Raw genomic sequence first — 22,719 nt, forward strand, 5'->3', positions numbered from 1 at the left:
TCATATTGTTGCGTGGTGCGTTATGTTGCAGAGCATAACTCCGGTGTTTCTGGATGGGGGCAGCTCCAATTTGGCATTTTTTTCTTTTCTATTATGTGTTCTCTGGGCGAAGTTTGAGTCGGATCTGATCGTGCCTTGTTCTGTACATTGCTTGTAACTAATATTCTCCATTGAGTTTCAAATTATATTAGACACCTTGTTTCGTAAATGTCTGATTAGATAAGATAGATTTAAGCATGTTTCATTTCAAAGATGGAGTGAATTCGCACTATTGATCCTGATAGATTTCAAGTTCAAGCAATATGGGTCAATTTTCAAATCTCAAAGAAAACACATATTTATATTTTATGAAAATATTTATTTAATGAAATTTAGTGTGAAACGTAGCTTCGGAGATTAGATGCATGTATCACTTTTACATCACCTTTTTCCAAGAAGCAACGGGTATAATTGGGAATCCTGAATGAAAATACTAAAATATTTCAATTAACTTAAATATTTTTTATTCTCAAATTCTCATCTTCGAGTAGCTGTAACAATTAGAAAATCTTACAGAAAGCTTCCACCATATTAAATTAAAACGAATAATTTCATGGAAGTTAAAATATTTTTTTATCATGTCTCGTAAATGCGTATACTTACAAATTGTTGTTGATTTTGTTGTGGTTTTGACTTATCATTGACTAATTTCATTTGCGAGCAATGCTTACTTCGTAATCATGATAATCATATGCAATTGCTGAGGATTATTACGAAATATTCTGGAAGACAGGCTTAAAGGCAGAGAGAGAATGATAAAATTTCATGTTGTCAAAATCGAATATTTTTGTAGAAGATATGGTGAAAAATTGTTTTACTATATTTTGCGTAGCTACTTTTTGTCTAACCTATGAAGAAACAAAGAAAGAGTTGATTTCGTAAATGCGGCATAGTGTAATAAATATACGTTAATGACTTCTAAAAGTGAGGGAGGAGAAATTAGAGAACACATCATCCAATTTTCCTTCCCTGGAGCGGATAAATTATAATTATTTATCAACTATGCTCTCTGTACATATATTCTTTTCAAATAAACTCGTGTCAATTATTGAAACAATAATAAGCAAGGAAATAAACATGAAAATAATTATTCCGTTTATTAATGTGATTTCCATAGTAATCTTGCCTTGTAGTATTTAATATCATACAATCGTATACATATAATGTTTTTTGCCCTTCTCTCCGCAAAAAGTTATCTTTTATCTCTTCATAATATATATATTCGAGAATCACACTAAAATTATTTTCAAATATTTTTCCTAACAACATGATTTATGTAATAGAAGTTCGTGCTCCTAATAGCGCATGCAAACTGGACACATTTAATCTGTTGCTTCCCACAGCTCCAAGCAGATATTTCATCATATTACCATTAGAAATGCTGAATCACGAGTTTTCTTCTTAACTGTTTGCGTTTAACAGTACACATTATTAGTGGTGTTATGTTGAGTAATATAACATCTAATAAATAAGTCTTGAAGTGTTTAACCAAACAATACAGTACAAATAACTAGTTGTAGGAAAATTACAGTTGTTCTTCATGGGTTAAAACTACTGAAATATATCAGACATTTAAGAAAGCCGTTGGGGGGTAAAGAAAAAGCAATTTTTGGCCGGGAGTGTATGCGGTAATTAAAATAATTTCTATTTCCTTACGTATTGGTAATTTTGACTTATTACTAGATTTTAGTTAAAATTAATGGTTACAAGAATTCTTTCTGTTCCAATTTATAAGTCATTGCTGATGAAACGGAAATTCTAAACTGGTATTTAATCCTTGTGGGTCTGTCATGTAAGGGAACAGTACGGTTATCACTTGGGTCGAAATTGCAAATGTTATCACTATACTAGGTTTTGTAAAAGAAATAGCCACAGAAAATATGGTCAATCTTAATGTGTTTATTATATTTTACAACCGTATTTTATATACGGTATATAATTACTTTGAAACAAATGGCAAACCTAAATACAGGTTCAAGCAAACAGTTTTAGAGCTCGTTAATAGAGCAATCTCCATTATGATTTTACAGAAAATGTCAAAGAAGGCTATAGAACATCCCAAACAACTGTCGTCATAAGTTTTACCTAAGTCTATAACACCTATAGGCCTATAGGTCATTGACAAAGACCATATACCTATACATGTCACATTAGCTACTCCATTCGGTAAAGCAGGCCAGTACGCTATCCCACCAAAATTACTTTATCGACGGTCACATGCTTCTGATACTACATTCTAAAACAATTAAAAGCGTCATCGTAGTCAGGTGGTGTTGCCCGTGCAAAAGGTTCAGAAAGATTTCTGGAATAGTAAACAACCATACCATTGTTAAAGAGATGTTCACAAGTAGTCCACAGAAATTACTGCCAAGCCTATTGTGAAATTGTCCCTACAACTTGTACGAACCAATCTGAAGAATTATTCATTTTAGGCCATGGAAGATACACTAAATCAAGCAACCGTACCTCGACGATATGACGAAATTATTAAATTAGCTGAAAATATATTTTACTGCCTGATTGAAAGATTGATTGTTTGTTTAATGGAGAGGTCAGCATCGAAGCAATTTTTCCCATAACAGGATTCCCCATTCACAATAATCACAAAAGAATTATTTTTTAAAATGTAAATTTAGTTTAAGCGTTATGAAATAATAGAAGGAAACAAGAGTTTTTACGCACATCGGATAAAACAATAATAATAAATAACAAAGTAGAATCACCTAATAACTAAAATAGTAATAATAGTAGCTAAAATAGTAATAATAGTAAAGCAAAACAGGTAAAATAAAAAAGCTGGAAAGAGCATTTAACTATCTCAATTTCACGAATAAAACTGAGGATAGAGTCACTAAAACAGTACTATTCCCACAAAACGTGGCTAATATTGCTAGTTCACCCTAAAAGTTCTCCGAGGTCTGAGTATTTCGGATTATCTACAAGAATATTTGCATGTCATGTGACTTGCAGTAGACTGTGATTGTCGACCAGGCTAAGCGATGTGCTGTTTACCTCTGCCATTTGAATCACAGTTGCACGATAGTTCTGAGTGAGGGACCTCAGCCAGCACAGGAGCTTGAGAGGCATAAATAGGTTAGGGGAGGAACAAGTTGTTAAAAACTCAAAATCTCTAGATCAATAATTATTCAGATCGTGTTTGCGTCGCAACCATAATTATCATTATATCCCTTCACTCTACTTCCCTACAACAACAACTACTATTACTAGCATTATTATTATTATTATTATTATTATTATTATTATTATTATTATTATTATTATTATTATTATTATTATAAATTAATATCATTTCACAGTGTGGGACTAGACTTCCAAACTAAAAACTAATGGAATACTAAAACTTGAAGTAGTGCATCTATAAGTACTGTTTGCAATAAAGTAATAACATCAAAGATATGACCTGTTTCTCGGACGCTGAACCCATGTTAAAAAGCTGTTTACCGCTACCCCTTATTGTTTTTGTTCTATGATGATAAAGTTTGAAACCAAAAAATCGTTAATTTCAACCACTTCCGGTTTAAACAGTGATTTAATAGAAAAGAAATTGAAGCTATTCTTGGCAAACTGAATATTTTGCAAAAACCCCGTCTCTATATCTCTTACTGGTTTTGCTCCATGCAAATCAGTATTGATACGAAAGAAATAGTATATTTGAATCACTTCTTGCTTTAGTAGACTGTAGTCGATAGTCATGTTATGTTGTCTTGAGACGATGAATCGTTCGTAAAAAAGAGAAGAAAGAAAAAGAAAAGCTTCATGCTATTTGTTACATTTTCACTCTATTGCAATAAACGTTGAAACTGGAAGTGGCTAATTTTAACCTCTTCTGGTTTGGATAGAGGCTTAATGGAGGGAATAGAACCTATCCTTCGGACGCTTAATTGATTGCCAAAAAAAAAAAAAAACTTCTTTATATATCTTACCGTTTTTGCTCTGATATACGTCGATAGAAAAGCGGACGGACGGAAAAGGCCGTTCTATAAGACTTCGGGCCTTATACATAGTACATTTATGGCGTCTGCAAATTGCCGAAAATAGATTCCACAGAATGATAAGTTGAGTAGATTTGACAAAAATATTTTTGTTTTACATAGTACTGGGTGGATAAACTTTCCCAAATTTGTGTTTAAACTTGCAAGGATATCTAAAGGTAAGAAAATGTAGTATGTTATCATATTTATCGCGTTTGTCGATTCTTTCTTTCATCCATTTTCTTCACAGAATAATGAATTACCAGAAATATCTGGAAATGTTACTAGATCGTATGCAAACAATAATTTCTAAATGACACATTATTGTACAGTCAGAAACAATAGGTTGGAGTTCTCATTTCTTATACCTCCAACCTACTTAATATTGTTTCTGACTGCACAACTTTGAATAGTAAAAAATTTTGATGTCTTGCCTGAAGTGTACCGAATAGTAAAATCCAAAATTAGAATTGGTATACAGTCATGTCAGTATCTAGTTAATAATTTTCCACCCATTATGTTAATGTAATGTTCAAATTGAACGTTATAATCCATTATGTTGACCGGAAACTTTTAAAAAAGAAATACAGTAAAGTAAATTGCAAATATTTGTTTTAGCTAACTATGCTCAGCCTTACGCTATTTTTGTATATGTTACAAGGAATAGCCCTTTCTGGATCTTGGGTGTTTGGGGTATTTTTTAGACTTTCAGTCAAGCAGCTACTGAATCGTCGCTATTTATCCTAGGACCATGGTTCATACCTCATTCTCTTCAGAATAGAGCAGGTTTTCAAATGGTACCACTTATGTGACCATACCATATACCAGGAAAGGGAAAAATGAGGTCAAAGGGAAACTTTTGGGGGGAAACTTTTTTCACTCTTTGGGCCCCTCTGGAATGGCTTTGTGTGAACGTAGAGACATCAAAAAATTTGACAAATACTACTCCGTAGACTGAATGTGTGTGCCAAATTTCAAATTTCTATCTTGAATAGTAAGGGCTGAAGAAATTTTATCAAGAATCCCCACAATGCCAACAGACCCTGATCTCAGGTAAAAAATTTCCTGAGACATCTCTATTTACCCTAATCTGATTTTCACGAAGCTTTGCACCCCTTGTAAACAATGCAGACTACAGTGCAGAAATGTTGCCAACTAATTAAACAAAAAATGTTATATGCAATTTTATGCTAAGAAATGAATAAACAAACTGAAGGGGGGAAAACAATGAGATTAAAAATAAAATGGGGAACAATTTTCTCTCGTTTGCAGTGGTGTACGCACTGCTCTCATGAATCTTTGAACTATGTAAACGCAGACACGCGCCAGGAGGAAGAAGGGCAGAACGTTGAATTTCTTCTACCAGTGAAAATTACAACTAAAACTTACTATCCCCACTCCTAACGTTTCCTCTAGCTGAGAATCTATCTAAAATGTTAGGATTCAGAGCCACTATTACATGATGACTTAGTGGCCCTACTAGCAGATCTATGGTTGGATGGATGGATTAAAATTTATCGTCCCATTCAACAACAAGGTTCTATGAGATTTGAACCTACAGCCAAACGAGCGATCCGAACTACATAAATTTCCTCCGGAAATATCACGCGGGTCTCCCGCCCGATGACGAGTACGAGGATCATATAGCCACAAAGAAGTTAATTATCAGGTCTAGAAACATGTGCAGTTGTACTCACGACTTCTATTCAAAATTGAGGTCTTGGGGGGCCGCGGTGGCTCAGTGGTACAGCGTTCACCTCTGGCACATGGGGTTCCTAGTTCGATCCCAGCTCGAGCCAAGTGAATCTTGTGGTGGAAAAACGCCGTGTGCGTGGGTTTCCTCTGAGTCCTTCAGTTTCTTCCCACTTTTTTCATTTCCCCATTTCATTCATGTTTTCATCATCACCGTCTCCTTTAGCCTAACCTGCCTAATCGTGGGACGTAAAATTCAAAAGATTTTATTTCATTTTATTTCAAAATTGAGCTCCTTGTACGTTTCCATTACAGGCGAGCGAGTTTTTGGAACAAGCAATTGTTCATTCTGCAAGAACAGGAAAACTACTAAGTTTAATTATTTATTGAATAGAGAATTTATTATTTTATTTCCTTTGTTATATATAATAGGTATATATTTTATACCTATAAAATATATTTTAAATCCTTGTGACTTATCCCTTCATTTGATATCTAACAGAAAAGTTACGCTATAAACTAATAGCAGTCATGAGAGTATGAAGACTCTATCGACATCTTATTCAACAAATTCCAAGAAACTTTTTAGATTCTACATAGGAATAAAAACACATTATTTAACATGCACATAGTACCTCCTCTTAATTTCACTGCGGCCAGAAAAAATAAGACTCAAAAGTTATGAAGATTCCTATCCAATATTATAAAAATTCTTAAATGTTTAAAATTCCTTTGTACATGATTTAATTTCTGGCACCGAATATTCGGTTTTTGCATCTTTTAAATGGTCATTTATTCTGATCGCATTTTAAAAAGGCGATATACAAATTATAACTGAAAAAATTAGCCTCATATTACTTCGTAATGAATCACTAAAACAGGTTTTATCCTCTTTAATTTCTCTCTATCCCCCTTTCTCTCTCTCTCTCTCTCTCTCTTTCTTCTTTTTTAATTGACTATATCTTCGTCTCTAATGAAAGGTCAAACAAAGATCTGAAATACTATAAGGAACTTATTATCTTCCATAAGAACAGCGAGTTCACTTGATTTCTCTTTTTCATTTTCTTAGCCCATTTTCATGAAATGACAACTGTTTGACAACCATTCTTTGTGAAAAACTGAAAAATAACTATTAGTTAGCAACATTGAAAATGAGACTGATAACAGTTTATTCTTCCATGAACAAATAGTACACAACAAATGCAATGTATTATGGTAATTAATGCATTGTTAAGGCATAGTAAGAACATTTAGGATCCGACTCAAAGTATGTATCTATATGGGCTTGAAATCTTGAACCAAAATTGAATTTGTAAGAGAAAACTGTTACAACAAATGACAAAACACACGAAGTGCTAATTTAAAGATGTCGCCCAAGGAAGCCAGCAGGTTACCTGCTGCTCCGAGTTATTCTGTTAAACAAACAACGCAAAACCGTAAGTGCAGAAGAAAAGTAAATACTTTATCAAGCGATACCAACCTTTGTTCAATTCATTTGAAGAAAATTAAGACCTATAATAGCTAATTTTCATGTTCTCATAAAATATTTATTTACTTACTTTGTAGTACTAAAGTTCGTATTTGTACATTCGCATGCTATACAATGTAAGAAAGCACATCAATAAATTGAACTTAAGGGGGAAAAGTACCATCTGTTTTTCATGGATATGCGTAATGATTTAGGTAATAGATGAAAAAGAAACAATCTCCCATAATGATAAATATACTTGCTGTTACATACCAGCGTCATCTCTTTATCGTTCGGTTGATAATTTGACATAACTCATTGTAATTCCATCTATAATTACAGTTTGGAGAAAAATTACAATGTTCAGTTGCTCTTAAAGGAGGGGGAGATTATATAGTTTGGATATTATGCCCTATATGACGGCAATGGTGTGAGAGTGAGACGAGTAATGCACATTGCAGTAGCAGAAATACATGCACGTGCTGCGGCAGAAATATTGCGGGAAACAAGAAAAAAAATCCTCTTCACCAATCAGCAAATAGTCGTGCGCGCAGTGATACAGCATCAAGTTACGCGGTTTGTTTTTGAAGGGTGCAAAGGACTGTGAAAATGCTTTAGAGAGGTAATCCTACAATCATTCTCTTCAGAATAGAACTACCTTTCAGGCGGTGCCATTCATATGACTCCATCATGTATCTAAAGCGGGAAAATTCCGAAGAAATTGATTTTTTGGGGGTTAAAATATCCATTTTTTTAAATTTTGCCCCTCTGGACCCCTCTGTTTTAACGCAGAGATCTGAAAAAATCTGTTAAATAATATTCGGTGGACTGAATGTTTGTGCACAATTTCAATCTTCTAGGCAAAAGTAAACCCGCCAAAAAATATACTGACAATACCCCATATTCCCCTACACAGAACGATGTTTTTATAAAAATTTCCTGAGACATCCCTAATTACCCTAGGATCATAGTTCACCCATCATTCTCTTCAGAATAGAACTGCCTTTTCAGATGATATGACTCACGTGTCTCCATCATGTATCTGAGGCGGGAAAATCTCGAAGAAAGGGATTTTTGGCTTAAAATATCCCTTTTTTCAAATGTTTGCCCCTCTGGACCCCATTATTTTAACGAACAGATCTGAAAAAATCCATTAAATACCACTAGGTAGACTGAATGTTTGTGCACAATTTCAATCTTCTAGGTGCAAAAGTAAGCCCGCCCAAAAAATATACTGACAATACCCCATATTCCCGTATACCGAAGGATATTTTGTAAAAATTCCCTGAGACATCCCTAATTACCCTAGGATCATAATTTGCACATCATTCTATTCAGAATAGAACTGCCTTTCAGACGGTACCATTTATGTGTTTGCATCATGTATGTGAGGCGTAAAAATAGTGAAAAAGGGACTTTTTGGTAAAAAAAAATCCTTTTTTAAACTTTTTGCCATGCTGGACCTCTCTTCTGCTAACGCAGAAATCTGAAAAAATCTGGTAAATAATACTCGGTGGACTGAATGTTTGTGCAAAATTTCAATCTTCTAAGTGCAAAAATAAGCCCACCAAAAAATAATGAACATGGGCTTAATAAGAGAAAACGTATTGTTTAAAGTTATGACGTCATCACCTCCTATGTCTCGACGCATGAAGGTGTGAAACCATACGTAACGTCTTCTACAATGCCTCTGGACTTGAAAAACAAAACAAAACAAAAGAAACCGGACGAAAAAGCTCTAATAGGAGAGTTATAACGCAATGTACCATGAAACACCCGTATGGTACAAATTGTACCATAAGATCTCGAAAAGGATAGGGAAAAACATCTAATAAATATTAAATTTACTCGAAGCATATCTTTTATTATAAAAGTAAGAAAGAAGGTACAAAGGTAAGTTCCGTGATACTCAGAGATCGATCATTGCAGTGCAAATTTCCTGAAATAAAGAAAGAATATTATTTATTAATGGTACCTTGGTATCTATGAGAAATTAGGAATTAATACATCATTATATGTCTAAGATACATGAATCTTTTAATGGCACAATACCATTCAATGTAAACGTCTAATACGTTAATGTAACTGTATCGATGGAATCTTCATGGGTATAAGTACTAGTTTATTATAATCATAGCCTATATTCTTACAGAATTTTCAGTTAATAATATAAAGAAATACATGCATCAATCTTAATACATGAGAAACCGTATTGTTAGCTTTCTGATACATTACTGTTAAGTTTCTTATATATTACTATGCTGCTGCAAGTCATTACAGCCATACCATATACCAGAGGATTCTTTCATAACAATATTGAAACATGATGCATAACAATGATTCTCTTTGCCATAATTTCTAAGATGTGTGTTCCTATCATAAGATTTCTATCATAGATAAATCATTATTAGAGTACTACCAATAGTCAGACATTGAAGAATACAATATTGGGATTTGTGCTACTAATACTGATAATGCATATTATGGGAGCATGTTCTTTCTTCCCTTGTTTTCTCACTATTGAAGCGAGCGTTTAGAAACCTTCTACTATTCGACTCGACTAGCATTTGTATGTATGTCCATCTGTATGTCTGTCCGTTCATCTGCACCACGATAACGCTCGTAAAACTTATCCGATTTTTATGAATATTGGTATGTAGCTTTCTTCTCTTTGTGGAAATAATCCTTTTGTTTCGGATTCCAATCAAAGTATGAGGGGTTGTAATAAAAGGGAAATTAACTCTATGTTTCAAGCTTACACATGTACATGCAAGACAAGTTTCTAACTTGGATTATGACAAAACTTAATATATATTTTCCAGATGGCATTGAAATATTCCCCCAATTTCGGGTTAAAATCTGAGAAGAATGAAAGTATGAATTTACCCAACTTAATGTCAAAAATATGTTTCACAAATTTTTTTTTTATTTTTGTTAAAAACTATTCAATTTCTTGCAATTGAAATGGGTCAATAATGATGGAGAGCGTACGAATTGTATATAACATTTTTCTGAATATTTATTAATCACACTCAGCTTTTCGTAGAACATTTTGTGTGTTTTGTCGAAAATTAAATACTTACTTCTATAGTTTTGGGATTGAAATTAGTGAGCGGGAGCGAGAGGGATGATTGCTTTCTCCATCAATGCATGTCATTACTAGTTTCAGTATACTTTCTCTTTATTTTTTGACCAAAGAACCTTATTCTTTCAATGTATCAATATAACATGGTTGAAAATTAAAATGATTTAATATCATAGTATCTGTACTGTGTTGATTTAAACTAGTAAATAACACACCATAATCGATTACAAGAATCCCAAATCAGAAATAATATATTATCTCTCAACAACTTTCTCGCTACTTTTTCTTATCCTTCATTATTAAGACTGTATAAAATAACTTTTGATTGGTTATCTTAAACACTAGTAATGAATGAATATATCGAAATTTAGAAGATCAACATCTTTGTTTACTAATTTACTCTTGATTTTCCATGTTATTTTGGTTTGTAGTTCCTCTGTGAGAACCAACTATACTACTTAAGTCAAACTTCTTATTTGTAGTTAATAAATAAAAAATATTCAGACATTTTATAATTATAATAATTATAATTATAATTAATAATATAATAATTATTAATTTATAATTAATTAATAATAATTAATAAATATTGTGTAAAAATATTTTGTGTGCTAGAATTCTTTTGTTAATAATTCGTCTTGTTCGTAATAGCAAAAGAAGCAACCCGTACTGAAAACACCAAAGATTCCACGCAAATTGAATTTTTCAAATCGTCATTTCACACCTTGTATGCTGAGAATAATGCTGAAAGCAATGAGAGTTAATTCAGTTTAGTAGTTAAGTACACTTAATCATATATTTTCTTTTTCTTTTCTTTAAAAATTTAGTAATTTAGTTCACTTACACTTTGAAACATCCAAATCACACATACATAAACTATTTTTAAGGGAGCATGTTATTGTTGGATGGTGGAGATGGGTAATGTCAAAAGGAAATGAAGAGAATTAAAGGCCTATTATTCCAGTTAAAACTAAACTGAAAGGATTTGATATATATATATATATATATATATATATATATATATATATATATATATATATCCGTCCATCAAACAGGTCATCGTTGTATTTATCTGAGTCTCTACAAACGTACAAATCCGGCAAGAATACACACATGGTTAATTACTCAGATCACTATTCCAATTAAAGTTTGACTTCATTTAAAGTAATAATGTGGTCTACTTTCTAATCAAGATCAACAGAGGTTCAGTGGTGCGTATGATTTCATGCATTTGCATGTTTCTATGATTATCAAGCGTTACTAATGAACTGGTTGTTTGAAGATCTTATCATTGTTGAACTGGAGTTTATTGGTAATATTGCTTCAATCTGGTAAAGCCATTCTTACTGATCTAGCGGATAGTGTATGTGCCTTTGACTCAAGAGGTCCTGAGTTCGACTTTCGGAGAGAAACAATGAAACATACTACACTGGTTCAGATTACACTTTAAACGGTACATTTCATTCTATATGGTCTTCCTTTCCTCATAAAGGAGTAAATAAACAACAAACACTTAATCTCTCTGGTTGAAACGTATTCACAGATTTCCAGTAATACAGAAGAATACTAGAAGAAATATGCAAAGAATATGAAAAGAAACTTTTTAGAAAGACAAAATTTAGATTCAATTCACTTCAGGTCAAAATTAACTTTCAACAGTCGCCTGATAAAACTTACCGCTGGAGAAATCTCGGTCAAATTGAATAGATTTAGATAGCAAAGATAATGTATTCCCTAGTTCTATGAGATCTTCTGTTGTTCATCCACTTTTACAGATTATTTTCATCTTTTCCAAAGTAAGACACTCAAGACTTTTTTTTAACACAACGTAGCTCCGTATTATGTCGTAAGGTCATTACAAGTGATAAATAATAATATTGTACTAGGAAAGTCTTATTAGGTTATAAATAATTTTACACTGCAAGATACTTACGATTGGCTTAGTGAGCTGAAGGAACTGCTCATCACAGATTAGTTTCCACCTCCACTTCCGTGATGATGGTGATGTTCTTTCTTGTGTTCGTGGCTCTCCTTCTTCTTGTGGTGGATGTGATGATGGGACTCGTAATGTTTGTGTTCATGTTTATGTTCATGATGGTGGTAGTAGGGATGTTCATGATAGTAGTGTTTGGGATGGTGATGGATATGCTTCTTATGGTGCCTGCAAGAAAGAATAATAATTGATTAATTGGCTAGAATTCAATGTCTGTTTTAGCACTGAGAATATACGAAAAAAATTCTACTACTTAAAGTAACATCTGACCACTATATGGATTTGTATTTGAGCAAAGAAACATCACCAGGAATCGAATCAGCAAGTGTGCTCACCACAGCACGGCAGAAATGGAATCAGCGCGGTGATGGACCATGCACTTTTGCCGCTTGACCAAATATCTATACTAAACAAATAATGCATACAAACATGGATTACTCTTAAGTGAAACATTTCATTCAATGAAGTTCCAAAATATATTTGAAACAGGAAAATCACGCATAATCATCAGTAGTGTTTACTATACAGAAAGATATGCTGTAGGGTTTTCACCTACGTATATACGGTATATTTCAGTTATGAGAAAATGGAGATAGACTGATGGGTAGCAACACATACTCCAAGACATTGCTTGTAATTGCCATCCAGAAATTATAATTTCTGTTGTTGTATTACTTTAATACCAGTTACTACCTCATAAGACCCGATGTAGAAAGGCCTATATATGAATTTGACATATTTCCTCTGCGTGACTGGCGATGATGTCAATACATATTTTGTTTTCCTGTTGTCTTAAATATTTGGCTTACTTCTACCACTAGATGCAGCATCTGTAGTAATCAGATGACTGTGTAATGCGTTCAATGAAAAATGTCTAAGAACCACGGGCGTCTCTGGAGGGGGCCGAGTGGGACGCGTCCCTCAATATTTTGAAGTGCAAAATATTTTATTCTAATTTAATTTATTTATTAACTGAATAACATATAAATAATAATAAATTATATTTATTTGGAATATAATATTCGGACTGTGAAAACAATTATAACAGAGTTCTTGATATACCTCAGGGAATCCGTGAAAGTAAGCAGAAATATAACAAATGGAATTGTAGATAATAAACAGGTTGTATTAGGTAGTATAACTTAAATCACTTTCTTTGATGTCCCCCCAAATTTTACTGACAGAGACGCCAGTGCTACGAACAACATTTATGTGGAGATCTTTCTACGTGGGGCATCAGAAGCACAATCAATTTGATGGAGCCTTTAAAATTCACGGCATGAAGAATCTTAACTAAATGAAATAGGCAAATATTGTAATGTGCAACCTTCAGTATAATGATTATGTTGCAATGATATAAAATGAATGGCAATATTGACAAGAAAGGCTCATAAATATGGTAGAAGCAAAGATAGAATTAACATATAATTATTGTTACAACATGCAGTGGCGGATCTAGCCCGGGGTTGGGGAACCTAGGACCTCAGTTTTTCAGTAACAAAAATAATTTAAGATGTTATTTATATATTTTTGAAAGTTTATAATAAACTCACAATATACCTATCATGGTCTAGGTTCTTGTTGTCCCCCTGAGTTTCTATCTTCTAGATCCGCCACTGACAACATGGACAATATGGTAGAATCAAAGATAACTATAAGAAAGAGTTGTAAATCTTAGGCATATTACCTCCTGAGAAAGAGTTGTAAAGAATATCGGGTAAAGATAAATACTAAGAAGGCAAAATCAGAGGTGATTGAAAATAGAGCAATGACAGCTATGAGATGAAATAAAGAAAGTAAAATAGATAAATTATTTTCGATATGTAAGTAGTACAAGAAATAATAAGTAACGTCCAAAACATGTGTATTGTAAATAAAAACAAAGATACACATGGCAAAGAATACTTTGTCAGAGTGAGTCTTTAAATAAAGAGTTGAGAAAATGATTTGTAAAACGTCTTGCATGGAGTATTGTACTATATCGGAGCAGAAATATGAAGAGTCTATCTAAAAAATCCAACAAGAAAGGGTTAGAGACTATCGAAATGTTAGTGTGGAGAAAAATAGAGTAAATTATCTTCCTCGAACCAATAAAAAAATGTCACGAATACATAGAATAAAAGATTAGGAATGAGTTTCAACATTAATGAAATAAAATTCATTAATTTTAGAAAATATGGTTTATAAACGAGAAATGTCTCAGTGCGTCATGCTGGTTCCCAATAATAAATAATGATGCTAATTGGTGTCGTTACCTACGCTATCACTTCTCTGCCTGACCGCTAATAGATATCCCTAGCATGTAGGTAACTTTCCGATTTAAACTTATTTTGACGATTGAATTGCAACTTACAAAAATACACACCTTTTAAATTTAATTATTTCAAAACAAGGCATAGGTCGTAACTACATTTTGACTTGTGCAATAATATTCTGTATTTTTAATGTATAGTAGTATATTGCAACAATTGGTCCCGTTGGTTTAGTGGATAGCGTTTGTGGCTTTGATGCATACACCATCAATTTGATTTCACAATCATTCATTTTCATTAGTGATTAGTCATCTTTAGCCTAAAGGGCATAATCTTCGTCGAACGTTAAAGTAAAAATAAAATAATTTCGATTCTTTTTAAATTGCAACTTAAACTGTATTCTTTGAATTTAATTATTTCAAGATATATATACTGAACGTACTTTGTTGTTTGGTATTAGAACGAGGTGTTACCATCCTTTGATTTGTTTGAGCATTGGTATTAGTGTAACCTCATGTTAGTTGGTTGGTGGGTGGCTCTAATGTAAACAATTAGAGCTTTTAATTCAGCAAACTTTTTACCTATATTGTACAGCAGAACGAAGGCTCGGGTGCAACAGCTAGTCTTTAGTGTAAGTATACATTGTATTTACTCGAGTTCAACAGGTTAACGTTTAATCGCAAAATTAACGTCTAACAGGTTTGATTTATGCCTTTTCCTTTGGCCTTGTTGTTAATAGCAGTTAGTACATTTTTATCAATTTATTTGTTAATTTTTTTGCAAAAAGACAAAGTATAAACTCTATCCTTAATAGCTAGTATCTCGGGAATCAAAAGCATAATTCGAAAATATTTCTCATACATACTAAATAAGTCAAGTTCTAATACCATGCCAATTTTGGTCAAGATCGTGTATGACATATCTTGTCCTTGGATTGGCTTTTATTTTTATTTTTTTAATTATAATAAAATGAGGGGCAAAAACAACAGTATTGGCCATAGATATTGAGTAGGAGGAGATTGTATAAGAGGAAATTATATTATCATATAATTTACAGAAGGTATGGTGAAAGGGATATGAGAATAGACAGAAAAGACTTCGATAATATTCTAGAGAAGAATTCCTTCGTCGCGAGAAGTCATTTCCAACTAGGCCCTCTGTGACGTCATCATTTGTTGCCCCAATTCTTAGCAAACCGCACAGACAGAGAAGGAGCAGGTAGAAAAACTGTCTATTATCAACGCCACTATTCTCCTACCACGCCATTTGTTCTCATCTGCTTCTCTCTTTATTCTTGTCTCTTCTAAAATTATTCTCCTAAGTTTTACAATGGTCAGTTGGAAATGAGTTGTCAAGACGAAAATATTATTGAGGATCGAAGTGCGAGGGTGCTTCTCAATTGGCAGCACCTACCAATGATTGTATCCCATAGACATCTTCGAATAGGACAAGATCATACGCATTAGGGTAACTTTTCATGCGTAGTTTTCGAGAAATTCGAAAAAATAACTTTCTGACGTTAACAAGCATGTCTTTCGTCCCTAATAAAAATTGAGTTTTTTTCTTGCTCAAAGAAATTGTTCTTTATTTACATACTGCTTATATGTAGTAAAATGCACTGTTATCTAGTAGATTTTTCTTTGATAACGGTGACACAGATACTCTTTACATACATACTACTTGTAATAGCAAAAGCAGAGATTGAATGAATTAAATTTGAAAATAATGTTACTTACTCTTCGTGATGGTGACCAGCGAACGTTACTGCCAAGACTCCAAGAACAAGGAAGCACAGCAACTGAAAAATAAATAAATAAATAAAATAATATAATTATAAATTACTAGAATAATTAAGGTCTCTCTCTCTCCATGTGAATTGAATTATATGGAGAAGTAACACAAAAGTTATTTCTACACGTGCAGTCAGTATATTCAGTGATGTTGCTAATTGTTTTTCTCTCTTTCTCGTTCAATTTCATCCGGGCACGGTGCCTCAGCAGTAGAGCGCTTATATCTGATGCATAGGGTCCTTGGTTCGATCCCAGGAAAATTAAGTTTGTGGTAGACAATATCGTGTTCGTGGGCTTTCTGGGAGTACTCCATTTCCTCCCACAATATCATTCCACCAATTCTTCCATTATCATTCACTACCTTTAATCATTCGTATTTCTTAACCTAAAGAGCATAAGTGTGGGACGTTAAATTGAAAAATTTCACTTCATTTTGTTCAATTTAAGACAAAAATATTTCCAATGTACCACATCAACTACTGAAGTAGTTCAGATACGTCACTAAATAAATAACTTAGAAAATGGGTACTTGTCTTGTGTTATTGCATATTTTGTACAACATTCCTTTAATTAATGTATTTACTTTGAGAATTATTTGCAATTCCGATTCCCCAGCAATTGATATAATTTTACTAACAATCTGTAAATCAACTAATTTTTTCATTTGTTTTATTATAGAAACATCTTTCGCTGACTATCTTTTTCGCGTAGATGCTATCGTAAGCTTTGGCCATATACATGTATCTAGGTTTGATGTTTTCTGTGAAGCTAGGAAAGACCAAATTTAAAAGCTTAAATAAATTATGAATAGTTAGGTTCCAAAGTTAATTCAAAATTAAGATATGATTCTTCTCGTTTTTCTTCTCATTATTATTATTATTATTATTATTATTATTATTATTATTATTATTATTATTATTATTATTATTATTATTAAGGAAGAGCTAAGTATTTTGAGGAAGTTGTAAAAATCTATATGTTGAAGATACAGTCACTATAATATTTTTAGTAAAAATGCATTTTTTTCTAATATAGCATATATATATATATATATATATATATATATATATATATATATATATATATATATATATATATATATTAGAATTTCCAATCACTTTAAGTGTTTGCAGTTGGAATGGACAAATAATGAGAAAGAGCGTTCTTCCAAATTTTATATATTTTTCTGAACATTTATTAAACTCACTCAGATTTTTTTTATAGAACATTGTGTGTGGTGTCGGATATTAGAGACTTAATGATTTATTTTGGCGTTGAAATTAATCAGAGAGAGAATCACTCGCTTCAACAGTGTACAGCATTCTTCAGGTAGTATTAAGGAAACTCCCTCGTTCCAAAAAATACGAAAATTTTTAATAAATTTGGCGTTCACAAGTTAGGAGATAGTTTACTGTATTTTTTAAAAGTATTCTTTCTTTATTCAAAAGTAGGGGCATGGTGGCTGCGGGGTAGGGCGTTCATCTCTAGTGCGTGGGGTTCCTGGGTTGTTCCCAGCTCTCGCCAAGTGTGCTTTGTGCTGGACAAACACCATTTTCGTGGGTTTTTTCGGGGTTCTCGCACTTTATTCATTCAATTTATTTCTCATCATCAATCGTCTGCTTTAGCCTAGCAGGCATATTCGTGGGACGTAAAACATACACATCTTTTTTATTCAAAAGTACATTGCCAAATTAACTGTGATTTTTACGGTGAACCAACGTTAATTGGGAGAATCAGACTTTCAATATAACTTGTCAACGAATTCTTTGAAAATTTATACGTAATAGGAGATTTATGTTTCTTCGTTAAATTTTAATAGAAATGTTTAGCTATAGGTAGTTAGTTAAGAATTCCTGTTTTCACTTTTACTATCAAATGCTCCCAAGTGTTACTGTGAGCAGTACTTTGCATTCTTCTCTCTTTCCTTTTTGTATAGAATTCGGCTAAACTAAAGTATCGGATGAAGGCAGAAAGTCTCGTATGGACATTTTAAGAAAACACTTTGACCTCATTTTTTTTCTTTTCTTCTCTTCTAAGACAAACATAAAAAGCAATGAAAGATGTATCCAATTATTTTAAATGAAGGGTCCAAATACCAAATTGTATGGCTGTAACTCCAACGCTTTCTGAGATACGAACTCTTATTAAAATAATTGTAATTTCCGCCACGGGTTCCCTCTCACCCTCTCTTCTTCCCTTCTAGATGAGATGCAAAAAATACTGAAACACCTTTCACATTATTTTAAATGATAAGTTAATATTGCAAATTTCATATCTCTAACCTTCAAGTGTTCGGAGATATAGACATTTTAATATAATAATTGCTACGGCTATTTCCTCCTTTCCTGTCGAATTTCCAAAATTCTCTCTTTAATGGTACCTCATGTCACAAATCCTATGCACTCTCCAAATTTCAAGTTCCTAGCTTAAGCAGTTTGCTCTGGACGTTGGTCAGTCAGTCACTCTCAAAACGTCTTCTTTTATATATACAGGATGTTTCAAAACAACACCGACAACATTTGGGAGGTGATTCTTGACACCAAGATAAGACAAAAAGTATAGACCAACCTGGGTGCAGAAATCCGTCATTTCGCAGTTACAGGCTGCCGAAGACATGAAAAACTGAACTTTAAAGGCCCGTAGTTTTAATACTAGGGGACCTACCGTAATCGGGTCAATACTTCACCTAGGAACTAATATTTGCGCCTTTCAGAATCCTGCGGTACTTCCGCAACAACTTTTAAAGAGAGAGTTTGGCTACGAGTGGAAGTACTCACCACAACAGCAATATTAGGAGTAGTTAGAAAGAAGAAAAGAATACGGTTCGAAAACTGAGAAAAAAATGTATTCTGTTGGATGTGATGGAAAGTATGTTTAAAGAAAAAATAATACTATTGTCGACAATGTTGAAACAAATTAACTTTATACTAAAACGAATAGGTTTTTTCAGTATTTCAGCGCATAAAAACTTCCCAATTACCAACAAGTGTCTACCAGTGATGAATGAAATTATGATAAAAATGATAATAATGAATAAACCGTAAATGAAGGAACCATAAATAATATAAGAACATTCATAATCTTTATACAGTGTGATTTTTTTTATAACTCACGGATTTCATTTGGGTCCAGAATTTCTAACAGAAGTCCGATTTTTATGTGGTTTGCGGCAAATGATCAAGGAAGGATGGGAGATTTATAAGACCATGTTTACTCGTTTAAATTCATCCGGGGTAATGTTGGCCACGTCTCATCATAAAAAACCGCAAATATTCGTCCGTGTAGCTTACAATTGGAATCAAGTTCGGTGTGGTGAGATGATTTGAGTTTTCTTCGTACATGGATACCTCGCCAAAGTCAATAAGAATAAGAAATAGGTAACTGGGCTGTTGTATTGGGAATTGCGCTGTGCAATTCTGTGCTACTGTGTGAGTATAATCAGGACACAGTGAGAATAGTGTACTCTTTGGAGCAACATGAGTTTATCGTTAAAAGATTTTGCTAAATTGAATCTGTTGTTGCTTCACGAAGGTCATTTAGAAACAAATTTGTCTCACGTTTTGCAGCAGATAGTAACATAATATACCTATGGTCGCTACTGAATAAATTGGAAGAAAGAGGATCGCTTCTGAGTGAGACAGGAAGGCATCGGACCCTGTAAGCAGCTCTTGTGGAAAATGTCATTTATCGACTCCTTAGGTCGTCCAAGGAATATCTCCGTTGTTTGTTGCAAGAAATCGGCTGTAGCTATTCAACATGGGATTTTTGGGTGTTATCCATGCGCGGAGCTATTGGGGGGCATAGGGGGCATTGCCCCCCAACTTTTAACAAAAAACAAAATGCTACTTATAAGATCTTTCAATTCTGGTTTGTATTAACGGTGCCCCCCAGCAAGCAATTCCTAACTCTGCCTATGGTGTTACCGCTAACACTTAATTTGTATTTTGCAATTTCACTTCATAAATCCAAAACCTCATTAAAATTGCAAGGTACACTCGCGAATATTTGCTGTTTTTCTTGAAGCGTTACCGATATTACCCCAGATGAATTTAAACCAGTAAACATAGTCCCATAAATCCCCATTCTTACTTGATCATTTGCCACAAACCGTATGAAAATCGGATTTCGGTTAGAACTTCTAGAACCGAATTAAATCCGTGCGCTTAAAAAGAATCACTCTATATATCATCCCAAGAAGTATAGGCGTTAATACAGGCCTATATTTCTTGTTTTAAAAAATCTTTCATTTTACCGTCCCATGATTATGCCCTTTAGGCTAAGGGAGACGATGATTAAGCCAAGTAAATAATGATAAAAGAATTGGTGGAATAATATAGTGGGAGGAAACGGGAGTACCCCGAGCAAACCCATGGACACGGTGTTGTCCACCACAAACCTACTTGGCCGGGAATCAAACCAGGGACTTCACGCACCAGAGGTAAGCATTCCAGGACTAAGCCGCTGTGCTCCCGTTCCTTGTTTTACTGTTACGCATACGCAAAAGCAACTTTTAGAGAGTACACTATACAAAAAATGTATAATTATTGCAAATAAGTATAGGGTTAACTTACCAAAGCTCTTGCATCAAGTGAAGCCATTGTGCCACACTCCTATTTGGTTTCTCGGAGTCCTCTGCAGTGAATGCTAACGTTTCAGTGGTGACCGTGCTATTTATATATGAGGTATATTAACTGATAAAGAACAGAACAATACTGTGGAAAACACGAAAATACTTCCACTGCCCACTACACATAACTCTTTCTTAACTGCGCCTGCACGTAACAGTTGCAATCCATGAAACGTAAAAAAATAAAAGAAGCTAAAAAGTAGAATCTCTCATCTGTAAAGAATTCAATTTAATTCTTACAACGTGGATTATGAGACTTTTTCTTTGTGTTATACAAATTATTATTTTTTTCTTGTAGTTGATTTTGGCCGATAATATTGTGCAAAAAATTGCAAAAAATACGTGTATAGTATGCCATAGTTTTCACAATCTGATAGTTTTGCTACAATTAATAATAAAAAGTATATCGTGATTGAGGCCTCGAAGAATATATTAAAATAGCCTGCTACGTAATATAGCATGTTAATTAACTCTATATTTTAAGAAACCATAAAATTCATTGGCAGAGAATCATTCAAAAATAATAGTCCGCTACAGAATCATATATACCTTAATATAATTTAATTTAGTCGTTAGTTGGAGGCAGTGGCGTATTTACGATTTTGTTTCGGAAGGGGCTTTGCTAACTTTCGGGGAAGCTTTGCCTGAAAATGTGAAAATTCTGCAAGATATTTCATATACTTTACTATAGTAAGTAAGATTTCGGGGGGGGGGGGCTTAAGCCCGGAAGCCCCCCTAAATACGCCACTGGTTGGAGGTATTATTATAATGCTAAATATATCAAAGATGATGAATATTAATTTCATTGCTCTATGCTATCAAATATTTGTTAATATTTCAAGAGGTAGGTTGTTAACTGTGTGTGTTTGCTTAATTTTGTTTATAATCATATGTGCACAAATAGTGTCCACAATGTGTAATTGATTGGCTGATTCATTTGCCATCTTTTATCATCATTCATAATTTTCATCAATATTTACGTTACAATTACTATATTACAAAATATTATTTAAGCGAGCGTTAGTGAAGCTTCTAATATTCGAATCAATTAGTACTTGTGTGTCTGTCCGTCTGTTTATTCCACGATAATTCTCGTAAAACGTATTCAATTTTCATGAAACTTGGTATATGCCTTCTTTCTACTTGCATAAATAAACTTATTGCTTGGAATTACAATTATCGAGTATAAAGGTGATAAAAGGGGTGAGATACTTCCCATGTTTCATGTTTACACTTATACACGAAACACAACTTCCCAATACTAGCCACGTACTTTTTCGACTATGATAAAACTTCTTTTTATGGCATTGACAATACCCCACTACGTAAGGTTCAACTCTACCACATGAATTCTCTCCTCTTCAATTTCAAAACTACGTTCCAAGATAATTTTCGTTTAAAAACGATCACTTTGACATAAATGTCATACATTTTCCTTGAGGCTTCTCAATCACTCCATCTGCAGAAAATTCAAATCAGTAAAGAATAAAGTAATGGATTTACTCCCTACCTCCCCCTTATCGATATTGATACAATATAGTGTACTTTTGTTTTTACTCTTTCCCCTAATCGCCAATGCCCGGTGATTCGGAATCATCCAAAAATGAACTGTGAATTGATCCCGCTCATCTAAGTTGGATATCTTCCCCGCCCCATTAGAGAAATGTTCTCCATGGTCATTTCCGTTAAAACTGTTCAATTTTGGTCGAATTTTTTATACATTTTCTTTATGGCTTAATAATCATTCATCTTACAAGTAGCCAAGTATCAAGAAGTGGTAC

The 22,719-nt window shown here is 33.4% G+C and overlaps 1 long non-coding RNA gene across 1 annotated transcript; it reads right to left on the bottom strand.

Annotated features, from left to right (window-relative positions):
- Positions 1-9,034: 9,034 nt before the first annotated feature.
- LOC145679781 (uncharacterized) lies at positions 9,035-20,997 on the bottom strand. Its single transcript, XR_014130530.1, has 4 exons — positions 20,883-20,997; positions 16,258-16,319; positions 12,210-12,437; positions 9,035-9,130 (listed from the first exon to the last, which is right to left on the bottom strand). It is a non-coding gene; the product is annotated as an uncharacterized LOC145679781 (long non-coding RNA).
- Between the last annotated feature and the right edge of the window lie 1,722 nt (positions 20,998-22,719).

The sequence above is a fragment of the Thermobia domestica genome, chromosome 2 (assembly GCF_964235325.1).
Source record: "Thermobia domestica chromosome 2, izTheDome1.hap1.1, whole genome shotgun sequence".
NCBI classification, from domain to species: Eukaryota; Metazoa; Arthropoda; class Insecta; order Zygentoma; family Lepismatidae; genus Thermobia; species Thermobia domestica.